Genomic DNA, 14182 nt, shown 5'->3' on the forward strand with positions numbered 1-14182 from the left:
TGGGAGAGTTGAAGAAGGGAAGGACTGAGGCACAGAGAAGTTGAGTGATCTGTCCAAGGTCACGCAGCCAGCCGGGATTAGACCCCCAGATCCTCTGACTCTCGGGTCCGTGCTTTTCCCACTAGGACATACTATTTCTTGTGGCGAGAAATGTGGTGAAAGCAGGCCCTTTTAATTTCCTCTCCCGCTCCCCCCATCCAACACCACAATTTAGGATACTTGTCAGTGCTCTGCAACAACAGACATAGACTGCAACAAGACCGGATGGAGGTGGTTAGCATCAGCTGCATTGACTGAGCACCTGTGAGGTGCAGATTACTGAACTAGATGTGCATTTTATTCATGCATTCCTTCAACTGTATTTATTGAGTGCTTACCGTGTGCAGAGCACCGTACTAAGCGCTTGGGAAGTACAATGCGGCAATAAAGGGAGACAATCCCTGCCCACACCGGGTTTACACTCTAGAAGCGGGGGAGACAGACATCAAAACAAGTAAACAGGCATCGATATAAATAAATAGGATTATAGAGATAAACACATCAAAACAAGTAAAGAGGAGGTACTGTGGAATACCTTACTGGATACTTGATGTCTGCAGAGTAATAGACTAGGTACTTGAATAATATCCAGAAGACATTTGAGATATAACTCCTGCCCTCGCTGACCTTAAAATCTAATGGGACTCCAAGCAGATAATAATACTAATAATAACGATGGCATCTATTAAGTGCTTACTAAGTGCTAGGCAATGTACTAACTGCTGGGGTGGAGACAAGCAAATCAGGTTGACACAGTCCCTGTCCCATGTGGGGCTCAAAGTCTCAATCCCCATTTTACAGATGAGGTAACTGAGGCCCAAAGACGTGAAGTGTCCTGCCCAAGGTCACGTAGCAGACAAATGACAAAGCTGGGATTAGAACACATGTCCTTCCAACTTCCAGGTCCATGTTCTATCCACTACAGGTATAATCATCAATGGATTTACTGAGCGCTCACTGAGTGCAGAGTTAGGAGAGTACAATATAACAGATTTGGAACACAGTGAGTTTGCAGACATTAATAGAAATAAATTAATAGAATAAATTAGATATGTACATAAGTGCTGTGGGGCTGAGGGAGGAGTGAATAAAGGGTACAAATCCAAGTATAATCCACGGAGAAGCAGCGTGGCTCAGTGGAAAGAGCAAGGGCTTTGGAGTCAGAGGTCACGGGTTCAAATCCCGGCTCCGCCAATTGTCAGCTGTGTGACTTTGGGCAAGTCACTTCACTTCTCTGGGCCTCAGTTACCGCATCTGTAAAATAGGGATGAAGACTGTGAGCCCCCCCGTGGGACAGCCTGATCACCTTGTAACCTCCCCAGCGCTTAGAACAGTGCTTTGCACATAGTAAGTGCTTAATAAATGCCATTACTATTATTAGTATAAGTATCAGGGCAATTCAGAAGGGAGTGGGAGAAGAGAAATGAGGGGTTAGTTGGGGAAGGTCACTTGTGCCTTCAATAGGGCTTTGAAGGTGGAGAGAATGATCGTCTGTCAGATATGATGAGGTAGGGGATTCCAGGCCAGAGGCAGGATGTGGGCGAGAAGTCGGCGGTGAGATAGACAAGATTGAGGTACAGTGAGTAGGCTGGCATTAGAGAAGCGAAGTGCGCAGGGTGGGTTGTAGTAAGAAATCAGGGAGGTAAGGTAGTTGGGAACAAGCTGATTTACTGCTTTCAAGCCAATGGTAAGGAGTTTCTGTTTGATGTGGAGGTGGATGGGAGACCAATGGAGACTCTTGAAAAGTGAGGAAACTGGACTGAATGTTTTTATACAAAAATGATCTCGGCAGCTGAGTAAAGCACGGACTGGAATTGGGAATAATAATAATAATTATTAATGGCATTTATTAAGCGCTTACTATGTTCTAAGCTGGGGAGGTTACAAGGGTGATCAGGTTGTCCCACAGGGCGCTCACAGTCTTAATCCCCATTTTACAGATAACTGAAGCACAGAGAGGTTAAGTGATTCGCTCAAAGTCACACAGCTGACAATTGGCGGAGCCGGAATTTGAACCCATGACCTCTGGCTCCAAAGCCCGTGCTCTTTCCACTGAGCCATGCTGCTCTCACGGGCAGCTAGGCAGTCAGCAAGGAAGCTGATGCAGGAATGAAGTGCTTGGATTAACGTGGAAGCAGTTTGGATGGGAAGGAAATGGCAGATTTTTGAGATGTCTAGCTTGAACTGATGGGATTTGCTGACGTTAACTATGTGTGTTTAATGAGAGCGATGAGTGGAGGATAACGCCAAGATTACGGGCTTGTGAGACAGAGAGGATGGTGATGCTGTCTGTAGTTACAGGAAAGTCATGGGGAGGACAGATCTTGGTGGGAAGATAAGAAACTCTGTTTTCGACATAGGTTTGAGGTTTCCGCAGGACATCTAAGTAGAGATGTCCTGAAGGCAGAAGGAAGTGTGAGACTGCAGAGAAGGAGAGAGATCAGGGCTGGAGATGTGGATTTGGGAACCCTCCACATAGAGATGATTGCTGAAGCCACGGGGGCGAATGAGTTCTCCAAGGGAGTGGGTGTCGATGGAAAATAGAAGGGGAACCAGAATTGAGTCTTGGGGGACTCCCACAGTTAGGGGGTAAGAGGCAGAGAAGGAGCCCATGAGATAGGTCAGAGAGATGGGAGGAAAACCAGGAGAAGACAGTGTCAGAGAAGCCAAGGTTGGATAATGATTCCAGGAGAAGGGGGTGGTCTACAGTGTCAAAGGCTGCTGAGAGATTGAAGATTGGATGGAGTAGAGGCCATTGGATTTGGCAAGAAGGTGAGAGGGTAGTTTCAGTGGAGTGAAGGGGGTGGAAGCCGAATTGTAGAGGGTCAAGGAGGGAATTTGAGGAGAGGAACTGGAGACAGAGGGTGTAGATAACTCACTCAAGGAGTTTGGTGAGGAATGGTAGGAGAGAGATGGGGGATTAACTGGAGGGAGATTGTGAGCAGGTTTTAAAACAGTGTGGGAAAAGCCACTGGAGAATGAACAGTTGAAGATGGCAGTCAGGGAAGGAAAAAGAGAGGGGGCTAAGGCTTCGATAAGGTGAGAAGGGATGGGGTCGGAAGTGCAGGCAGAAAGGGTGGATTTTGAGAGAAGGCAAGAGGTCTCCTCTAGAGGTACTGCCGGGAAAGATGAGAGAGTTGAAGAAGGGGCAGGAGAAGGGAAGGACTGGAGAGGAGCTGGGGAGATTTTAGGGAGATCACGCTTGATGGTTTCATTTTTCTCAATAAAGTACATGGCCAAATCTTTAGGGGCAAGAGATAATAATAATAACAGTAATAATAAAAATGGCATTTGTTAAGCACTTACTATGTGCAAAGGACTGTTCTAAGCGCTGGGTGGGATACAAGGTGATCAGGTTGTCCCACGTGGGGCTCACAGTCTTAATCCCCATTTTATAGACAAGGTAACTGAGGCTCAGAGAAGTTAAGTGACTTGCCCAAGGTCACACAGCAGACATGTGGCGGAGCCGGGATTTGAACCCATGACCTCTGACTCCAAAGCCCGTGATCTTGAGAACAGGGAGTTTGAGGAGGGAGTTTAACGTCTGAAGCAACCGGCGAGGTTGCTGGGCTTGGGAGTCAATAAGAACGGACAAAATATATTGTCGGGCAGAGGAGGGGGCAGAGTTAAAGCAGACAAATATGAATTCGAGGTGGATGAATTTGGTCAGAAATCTGGATTTCTGCCTGGAGCGCTCTGAAGTTTGTGCACAGGAGTGAAGGAAGTGGGCTGTGGAGGTGGTCCAGGGCTGTGGGTTAGGAGTACCAAATGGGTGAAAGGAAAGGGGAGCAAGCAAGTTGAGTAGAGTAGATAGGGTGGTGTTGAAAGCGTCAATTAACAAAAATGATAAAAACACAAATAATTGAAAGTGAGAGAATGGAAATAATTGATCATTATTATTATTCATGGTATTTGTGAAGTGATTACTATGAGTCAAGCATTGTCCTAAACTCTAGGGTAGATACAAGTTAATCTGGTTGAACACAACATGGGGCTCACGGTCTAAGTAGGAGGAAGAACAATAATAGATAGTGATAAAAATAAATTCTAATAATTAAACGGATAATGACAGAAGAGAGCTGAGGTGGTCCCCTCCTACCGCACCTTGCTTCTCTCCTTCTACAACCCAGCCCGCACACTTCATTCTTCTAGTGCTAAACTTCTCACTGGTCCTCCATCTCGTCTGTCTCCCCGCCGACCCCTCGCTCTCATCCTGCCTCTGGCCTGGAACGCCCACCCTCCTCAAATCTGACAGACAACCACTCTCCCCCACTTAAAAGCCTTATTGAAGGCACATCTCCTCCAAGGGGCCTTCCCAGACTAAGCCCCTCGTTTCCTCATCTCTCACTCTCTTCTGCATCACCCTGACTCGCTCTCTGTAATTTTATTTATCCCTTTGCTCTTCCCCATACCCAGCCCCAAAGCACTAATGTACACATCTGTCGTTTTATGTATTTGTATTGATGTCTATCTCCCCCACTCTAGACTGTGAGCTGGTTGTGGGCAGGGAATGTCACTGTTTATTGTTGTATTGTACTTTCCCAAGCGCTTAGTACAGTGCTCTGCACACCGTAAGCGCTCAATAAATATGATTAATGAATGAATGAGGGAATGGCATGCTTGGGAAGGGAGAGATTAGTTGGAAGAGGAGGAGGTAGGAAAGTACAAGCGCTTGGGAGAGTACACGCTCTCTAGACCTTAAGCTCGTTGTGAGCAGGGAATGTGCCTGTTTATTGTTGTATTGTACTCTCCCAAGTGCTTAGTACAGTGCTCTTCACACAGTAAGTGCTTAATAAATACGATTGAATGCATAAATGAATGAAAGAAAGTGAAGAAGAGAAGGGGAAGGAGGAGGAGGCTTTTAAGTCAGATTTGCGGGAGGAGAGGGATGTGGTTGAGTGAAGCGAAGGGGAAGAAGACATTGTAACAGAAGAAAAAGGTGTGAGCACTGGGTTGCAAACAGGAAAGCCAAGATTGAGGGATGGAGAGGAGGTCTGCCTGGAAGGGGTGAAGGGCACGAAGTGGAAAGTTCCAAGCACGGATAGATCGCCCCTCACCCTGGGGCTCAAAGAAATCCTTTCCCATGGGCACAAGAGCACACAGAAAGTGAGGAGAATTTGCTATAAACTTGACCTGTGGCTCAAGAGCTGGGTGATTAAAGGAAGAGATGCCTTGAGCAAGTTGACTAATAATAATGGCATTTATTAAATGCTTACTATGTGCAAAGCACTGTTCTAAGCACTGTGGTAGATACAAGGTGATCAGGTTATCCCACGTGGGGCTCACAGTCTCAACCCCCATTTTACAGATGAGGTAACTGAGGCACAGAGAAGTAAAGTGACTTGCCCAAAATCACACAGCTGACAAGTGGCAGAACCGGGATTTGAACCCATGACCTCCGACTCCAAAGCCCGGGCTCTTTCCACTGAGCCACGCTGCTTCCCTAATGAGCAGTAAGAAGACACCCACATAGGTGTGTTTCCTTGAAAGATATAAGAATGCCTCAGACATATTACCAGAGAGTAACTTTCATTATCCATATTGTACTGATGAGAAAACCGGGGCTCAGTATAGAATTACTATAATTATCTTTCTTAAATGCACCCAAAATCATCTGGAGGCCTATCTTCCAGAACTATCCATACCTGGTTTCTAGGTGTCTTCGGAACATGTCATTCCAAACACATCTCAGCCCTTGGGGGACACACAAAAAAGACCTACCAATCAATCACTCATATTTACTGAGCATTTACTGTGTGTGGAGTACTCTACTAAGTGCCTGGGCTTTTCCTCAGCTCCCCCTCCGCCCCCTCCTCACCCCGACTCGCTCCCTTTTCTCTATGTCCCCTCCCTGTCCCACAGCACTTGTGTATATATGCACATATCCATAATTCTATTTATTTATATTAAAGCCTGTTTTACTTGTTCTGATGTGTGTGTATATATATATATAATTTTTATTTATTTAATTGATGCTATTGATGCCTGTTTTCTTGTTCTCATGTCTGTCTCCCCCTTTCTAGACTGTGAGCTCGTTGTGAACAGGGATTGTCCCTTTGTTGCTGAATTGTTCTTCCCAAGCGCTTAGTACAGTGCTCTGCACACAGTAAGCGCTCAAGAAATACAACTGAATGAATGAATGAATGATGACCTGGAATGCCATACATCTGCCAAACTAGCTCTCTTCCTCCCTTCAAAGCCCTACGGAGAGCTCACCTCCTCCAGGAGGCCTTCCCAGACTGAGCCCCCTTTTTCCTCTCCTCCTCACCTCCATCGCCCCCCTCCCTCCCTCTGCCCTACCTCCTTCCCCTCCCCACAGCACTTGTATATATTTGTACATATTTATTACTCTATTTTACTTGTACATATTTACTACTCTTTTATTAATGATGTGCATATAGCTATAATTCTATTTATTCGGACGTTTTTGACACCTGTCTACTTGTTTTGTTGCCTGTCTCCCCCTTCTAGACTGTGATCCCACTGTTGGGTAGGGACCGTCTCTATATGTTGCCGACTTGTACTTCCCAAGTGCTTAGTACAGTGCTCTGCACACAGTAAGCGCTCAATAAATACAATTGAATGAATGAATGAATGAAAAGACACATTCCTGGCCCACAGTGAGCTTACTACAGGCCCCTGTGGCATTCGGGGCTGAAACTAGTCAAGATAAAGCTTTATGGGGAGGGGTGGGGTGACCCCAAAATGCCACTAATGCTACTTTCTGGGGCTACCACAAGACACAGTGGAAAAGCAAGGTTGTGTTTTAAACCTAGAAGGGTTTGCAAAGATACCTGCAGCCCACTGTAGGAAGGGATTGTTTCTCTTTGCTGCTGTATCGTGCTTTCCGAGCGCTTTGTTCAGTGCTGTGCACACAGTAAACACTCAATAAATACGATTGAATGAACGAATGAATGATCCCTTCTCTTAGAGCCTAGTCCAGCTCGAGATTCCCGAATGTGGAGTTCCTAACCAGTCAGAGGTAAAACCCCGCTGCAGGAATAACGTGGCTTAGTGGATAAAGCCCGGGCCTGGAGGACCTGGGTTCTAATCCCGGCTCTACCGCTTGTCTGCTGTGTGACTTTGGGCATGTTACTTTACTTCTCTGGGCCTCAGTTCCTGTTTCTGTAAATGGTTATTAAGACTGTGAGCCCCCTGAGGGACAGCAACTGTGTCCAGCCTGATTAACTTGTATCTACCTCAGTGTGTGGCACATAGTAAGCGATTAGCAAGTACCATCATTGTTATTATTATGAAGACGCAGAGGAGGCCTGTCCCACCTGATGTACTGGAGAGGGGGAGAAGGGGAAGAGGGGGACAAATTATGTGCCACTATTTACCGGCCCGGGCTACTTTTCCACTTCTTGGACAGGGCAGGGCCAGGAATAACCGGCCAATGGCTCCACAATGACCACATCAGCTAGAGGGATGGGTCCTGGCTATCATTAGAGAAGCAGCGTGACTCAGTGGAAAAAGCTCGGGCTTTGGAGTCAGAGGTCATGGGTTCGAATCCCAGCTCCGCCACGTCTGCTGCGTGACCTTGGGCAAGTCACTTAACTTCTCTGAGCCTCAGTTCCCTCATCTGTAAAATGGGGATGAAGACGGTGAGCCCCCCGTGGGACAACTTGATCACCTTGTAACCTCCCCAGCGCTTAGCACATAGTAAGCACTTAATAAATGCCATCATTATTATTATTATTATTATTTGAGCCTCCGTAGAGTGACCTGCTCACAGCCAATCACCACCTTTTCCCGGGCAGCCTGCCCCAAGGCCTGAGCGGCAGCCAGCCAACTTCACAGAAGGTGAGAAGAATTTGCTCATAAGTGAGTCGGGGCAGGGAACGGGAGAAGAGGAAGGAGAGGTGGACGGGAACAGCCCCAGGAGAGGGGAGAGGAGCAGAGAGACCTGCATGGGACGTGGCACTGTTTGGGGCATCCCAGAGGAAGGCGAAAGGGATGCCAGGACTCGACTTGAGGGCACAGCTATTAGCAGACAGCCCTCTCAAAAGGCATGCCGGGTTGCTGCCATTTTAACCCAGCTAACTCCTGGCTACCTGAGGCTGCAGAAACCATGATTCATGCAAACTTTCAATCGTATTTATTGAGCACTTACAGTACGCAGAGCATTAATAATAATAATGGCATTTGTTAAGCGCTTACTATGTGCAGAGTACTGTTCTAAGCGCTGGGGGGGTTACAAGGTGATCAAGTTGTCCCACGTGGGGCTCACAGTCTTAATCCCAATTTTACAGATGAGGTAACTGAGGCTCAGAGAAGTTAAGTGACTTGCCCAAGATCACACAGCAGACATGTGGTGGAGCGGAATTTGAACCCAGGACCTCCGACTCCAAAGCCCGGGCTCTTTCCACTCACGCTGCTCCTCCTACAATACGGAGCATTGTATTGGGACAGTACAATGCAACAATAAATGGACACATTCCCTGTCCACAACAAGCTTATGGTCTGGGGGGGGACAGGGACCATCAACAGGATTGACTATGCACTGGTATAGAATTCATTTATTCATTCATTCAATCGTATTGAGCGCTTACTGTGTGCAGAGCACTGTACTAAGCGCTGGGGAAGTACAAGTCGGCAACATATAGAGACGGTCCCTACCCAACAACAGGCTCACAGTCTAGAAGGGGGAGACAGACAACAAAACAAAACAAGTAGACAGGTGTCAAGTCACCAGAATAAATAGAAGTAAAGCTAGATGCACATCATTAACAAAATAAATAGAATAGTAAATATGTACAAGTAAAATAAATAGAGTAATAAATAGGTACACACATATATACAAGTGCTGTGGGGAGGGGAAGGAGGTAGGGAGGGGGGTGGGGAGGAGGAGAGGAAAAAGGGGGCTCAGTATGGGGCACAAAGCAGGGGCTCAGTATGGAGCTTAGTACAGCCCTCCGCATAAAGCAGGGATCTGGTACAGTGCTCTGCACAAAGCAGGGGACCAATTAAGTGCTCCACACACTGCAGGTATTCAGTACAGTGCTCCACAGACACCAGGAACCCAGCAGAGAACTCGGCAAACACCAGGAATCCAGTACAGCACTCTACACATAATGGGTGCCCAGTACGATACTATCGCAAGCACACTATTGACAACGATGATGGTTTTCCTGTCATGTGAGCACTACACTGAAATGTGAGCATTTTATATTGTGCAAGTACTTTATGTGTGCACTATAAATGCTTAAAATGATGAAGCGACACTCCCTGGGCCACCGGAGATGGTCCTATTTCCAAGGGCTACCGACCTCAAGATCCCTCCTCCCCGGAGCTTAGTACAGTGCTCAGCACCTGGTGAGTACTCAATAAATACGATTGATGAGTGACTGGAAGAGAAGTGTTGGAGGTGAAATCTGGTTTTCCTTGACAGGAAAGACCCAGAGGACCATCCAGACAAACCTCCCTCACTGACACAGACTCTGTCTTCATAGTCTGAGCCTCTCGGCAACCTCCCAATCAATCAGTCAATGGTATTTATTGAGCGCTTATTCATTCAATCGTATTTATTGAGCGCTTACTGTGTGCACAGCACTGTACTAAGCACTTGGGAAGTACAAGTTGGCAACATATAGAGACGGTCCCTACCCAACAGCGGGCTCACAGTCTCTAAGAGTTTCAGGCCAGAGGTAGGACATGGGTGAAGGGTTGGTGGTGAGATAGACAAGGTCTTTACCTAAGTAAAGCTAATGGAAAAAAATTCAACAAAATGTATTTTGATATTGATATAAAGAAAAGCTAAGCCAATATTTTTACTCTGAAGATACAACTGTGCCTGGCCTAGGCAGAAGCTGGTTAATGTTCTTAATGAATTCTGATAATGTGGTTCGTCTTTAAAACCTGTTTTACCTCCCAGCTGCCTATAGAGCTGGAATATCCTCTGACATGAACTTGCTCTTTGTAAATAAGATTCGGCCAAAAAGAAGAGAATGATTTCTAAATTCTCTCTTCCTTTTCCAGGCCACCAAGGAAAGGCTGAGGAAAAGAAGATTCCATTAAGGAAGAGATACCATCATATTTCCCTTTTATTTTTTTTTTTGAAAGAGAGAGAGAAAGAGAAGGAAGTCATAGGTAGTCATAGGTAGTCAGAGAAGCAGCGTGGCGAAGTAGAAAAGAGCCCGGGCTTTGGAGTCAGAGGTCATGGGTTCAAATCCTGGCTCTGCCAATTGTCAGCTGTGTGACTTTGGGCAAGTCACTTAACTTCTCTGTGCCTCAGTTTCCTCATCTGTAAAATGGGGATTAAGACTGTGAGCCCCTCATGGGACAAACTGATCACTTTGTAACCTCCCCAGTGCTTAGAACAGTGGTTTGCACATAGTAAGCGCTTAATAAATGCCATCATTATTATTATTATTATTATAGGTATACCATGTATAGGCAGATTTGATAATGTATAGAAATGGCAGTGTTTGCAAACATATGACTGTCATTGCCAAAACAGGAGATCTAAGCACAAGCCCTGCATGCATGGATGTAACATGCCCCTAGATGCAGAATGTCTAGTCAATGCAAAAGGTATAACAGCCTGAAAAACATACAGCTTTTACACCCTAAGGGAACAAACACTAAAAAAAAAAAATTTGTTTCCTTGCTTTTGAGAAAACCTAAGCCGTGACTCAGCACAACTCAATTTTTTCTCACTCTGGTCGGTCACAACATAACTTGCTCAATACTGTGAATAATTCTACAATTAGGGATGACAATTTGACAAGACATGACATCCTAAATATAATTAATCTGTATGGTCTCTCTGCCCCACCCAAACAACCCCCTACAAAAAGAAATCGTTCAGAGATCCAAAATAATCCGATTTTCTCTTCATCACACAGGTGAATTACGATGCAAATACATCTATATCGGTTCAATAAATATTATCTGGGAGTCGGTTCCAGGTCAGGCAATCTTTACTACTCTCCATTTCTCTTTTCTGTGTTTGGAAAAATTAGGTGGCCAGAGGATAGAACATAAGCCTGGCAGCCACAAGGACCTGGGTTCTAATCCCAGATCCACCGCCTGTCTGCTATGTGACCTTGGGCAAGCCACTTCACTTCTCTGTGCCTCAGTTACCTCATCTGGAAAATGGGGATTAAGCCTACGAGCCCCACGTGGGACAGGGACTGCATTGAACCTGAGAGCCTTGTATCTACCCCTGTGCTTAGAACAGTGTTTGGCATATAGTAAGTGCATAACAAATACCATTATTAAATCACTAGCCTTCCCTTCCATTCCTTACTATGTGCAGGGTACATAGCACTATGTACTAAGTGCTTGGGAGAGTACAACAGAATTAGCAGATATGTTCTCTGCCCATAACAAGCTTACAGTCTTATTAGCATCATTGTGGTAATCATTAAGCCATGTACAATAATAATCAATCAATCGTATTTAATGAGCACTTACTGTGTGCAGAGCACTGTACTAAGCGCTTGGGAAGTACAAGTTGGCAACATATAGAGATAGTCCCTACCCAACAGTGGGCTCAAAGTCTAATGATGGCATTTATTAAGTGCTTACTATGTGCCAAGCACTGTTCTAAGCACTGGGGAGGTTACAAGGTGATCACTTTGTCCGACGGAGGGCTCACAGTCTTAATCCCCATTTTACAGATGAAGTAACTGAGGCACAGAGAAGTTAAGTGACTAGCCCAAAGTCACACAGCTGACAAGTGGTGGAGCTGGGATTTGAACCCATGAACCCATGACCTCTGACTCCAAAGCCCGTGCTCTTTCCACTGAGCCACGCTGCTTCACGTAATCATAACGATAATAATAAGAATGGCATTTATTAAGCACTTACTATGTGCAAAGCATTGTTCTAAGCACTGGGGAGGTTACAAGGTGATCAGGTTGTCCCATGTGGGGCTCACAGTCTTAATCCCCATTTTACAGATGAGGTAACTGAGGCACAAAGAAGTTAAGTGACTTGCCCAAAGTCACACACCTAGTGGCAGAGCTAGGATTTGAACTCACGACCTCTGACTCCAAAGCCCAGGCTCTTTCCACTGAGCCACGCTGCTTCTCTGCTTCTCTTCTCTGCTACTATGCGCCAAGCCCTGTACTAAACACTAAGATAATCAGGTCCAGACACAGTCCCTGTCCCCAAGGCAGCTCACAGTTTAGGTAGGAGGGCGAAGAGGTATCGAGTCCCCATTTAACAGATGAGGAAACTGAGGCACGGGTTCATTAAGTGCCCGTAGTTGGGTAGGGACCGTCTCTATACGTTGCCAACTTGTACTTCCCAAGCGCTTAGTACAGTGCTCTGCACACGGTAAGCGCTCAATAAATACGATTGAATGAATGAATGAAGTGACTTGCCCAAGGTCATGCAGCGGGCAAGTGGCGGAGCGAGATTAGAACCCAGGCCTCAGGGTTCCCAAGCTCTTTGTGTTGTTCAGTCAAGCCCTCAGGGGATGGAGTGGCAGGGGAGTTTGGGAGGACCCTCTTGGGCACTTTAGGAGGGCCGTGGGCATGGCCGCAGGCAGGGGAAGACTGACCAGCGCAGAGTTGCCTAGTGGACGGCACACAGGCCTGGAAGTGGGAAGGACATGGGTTCGAATCCCGGCCCCACCACTTGTCTGTTGTGCGACCATGAGCAAGTCACTTCACTTCTCCAAGCCTCAGTTCCCTCATCTGGAAAATGGGGATTAAGACTGTGAGCCCCAAATAGACAGGGATTGTGTCCAACCCCACCTGCTTATCTCCACCCCAGCGCTTAGTACAGTGCCCAGCCCACAGTATGCACTGAACAACTAGAGAAGCAGTGTGGCTTAGGGGAAAGAGAATGGGCTTGGGAGTCTGAGGATGCGGGTTCCAATCCCGCTTCTATGGCTTAGTGGAAAGAGCACAGGCCTAGGAGTTGGAAGGTTATGGGTTCGAATCTCGGCTGCTCCACTTGTCTGCCGTGTGACCTTGGGCAAGTCACTTTACCTCAGTTACCTCATCTTTAGAGAAGCAGCATGGCTTAGTGGAAAGAGCATGGGCTTGGGAGTCATTCATTCATTCATTCAATTGTATTTATTGAGCGCTTACTGTGTGCAGAGCACTGTACTAGGCGCTTGGGAAGGACAAGTTGGCAACATATAGAGACGGTCCCTACCCAACAACGGGCTCACAGTCTAGAAGGGGGAGACAGACAACAAAACAAATCAACAAAATAAAATAAATAGAATAGTAAATATGTACAAGTAAAATAAATAGAGTAATAAATCTGTACAAACATATACAGGTGCTGTGGGGAGGGGAAGGAAGTAGGGCGGGGAGGATGGGGAGAGGGAGAGGAAGGAGGGAGCTCAGAGGTCATGGGTTCTAATCCCAGCTCTGCCACTTATCAGCTGCGTGAGTTTGGGCAAGTCACTTCACTTCCCTGTGCTTCAGTTACCTCATCTGTAAAATGGGGATTAAAACTGTGAGCCCCACGTGGGACAACTTGATTACCTTGTATGTACCCTAGTGCTTAGAACAGTGCTCGGCACATAGTAAGCTCTTAACAAATGCCATCATTATTATTATGATGTGACCTTAATAAGGAATGGAAGATTGGGACAGTAATAATAAATACCACTATTTTATTGCTATTATCATTATTAATTATTCTCGTTATTATTATTATGAAGCAGCGTGGCTCAGTGGAAAAGAGCACGGGCTTTGGAGTCAGAGGTCGTGGGTTCAAATCCCGACTCCGCCACTTGTCAGCTGTGTGACTTTGGTCAAGTCACTTCACTTCTCTGGGCCTCAGTGACCTCATCTGTAAAATGGGGATTAAGACTGTGAGCCCCATGTGGGACAACCTGGTCACCTTGTAACCTCCCCAGCGCTTAGAACAGTGCTTTGGACATCGTAAGCGCTTAATAAATGCCATTATTATTATTATTATTATTATTATCTCCTGCAGGGAGGGCAGCAGCCTGGCAACAACAGGGGGGAAGAAAACAGCTTCCATGAAGTAGCTTCTGCAATTTCCCATTGCGGAGTCACGACGGCGTGATTTCCACCGCAGTTGGGAAACTGGTCTGAGGCCCTGGCTGAGTCACCGAGTCACAGGCTTCGCTGCTCCTCTCGCACTAAGGGCTGGACCCAAGAGGACTTCCTTCTTTTAGACTGTAAGCCCACTGTTGGGTAGGGACTGT

The 14182-nt window shown here is 46.4% G+C and overlaps 1 protein-coding gene across 1 annotated transcript in view; it reads right to left on the reverse strand.

Moving 5' to 3' along the window:
* Positions 1-14182, reverse strand: part of SMPDL3A (sphingomyelin phosphodiesterase acid like 3A) — a 68146-nt gene that overhangs the window by 51387 nt on the left and 2577 nt on the right. The window lies entirely within an intron of this gene.

Source organism: Tachyglossus aculeatus, chromosome 2, assembly GCF_015852505.1.
Source record: "Tachyglossus aculeatus isolate mTacAcu1 chromosome 2, mTacAcu1.pri, whole genome shotgun sequence".
In the NCBI taxonomy this organism is placed as follows: Eukaryota; Metazoa; Chordata; class Mammalia; order Monotremata; family Tachyglossidae; genus Tachyglossus; species Tachyglossus aculeatus.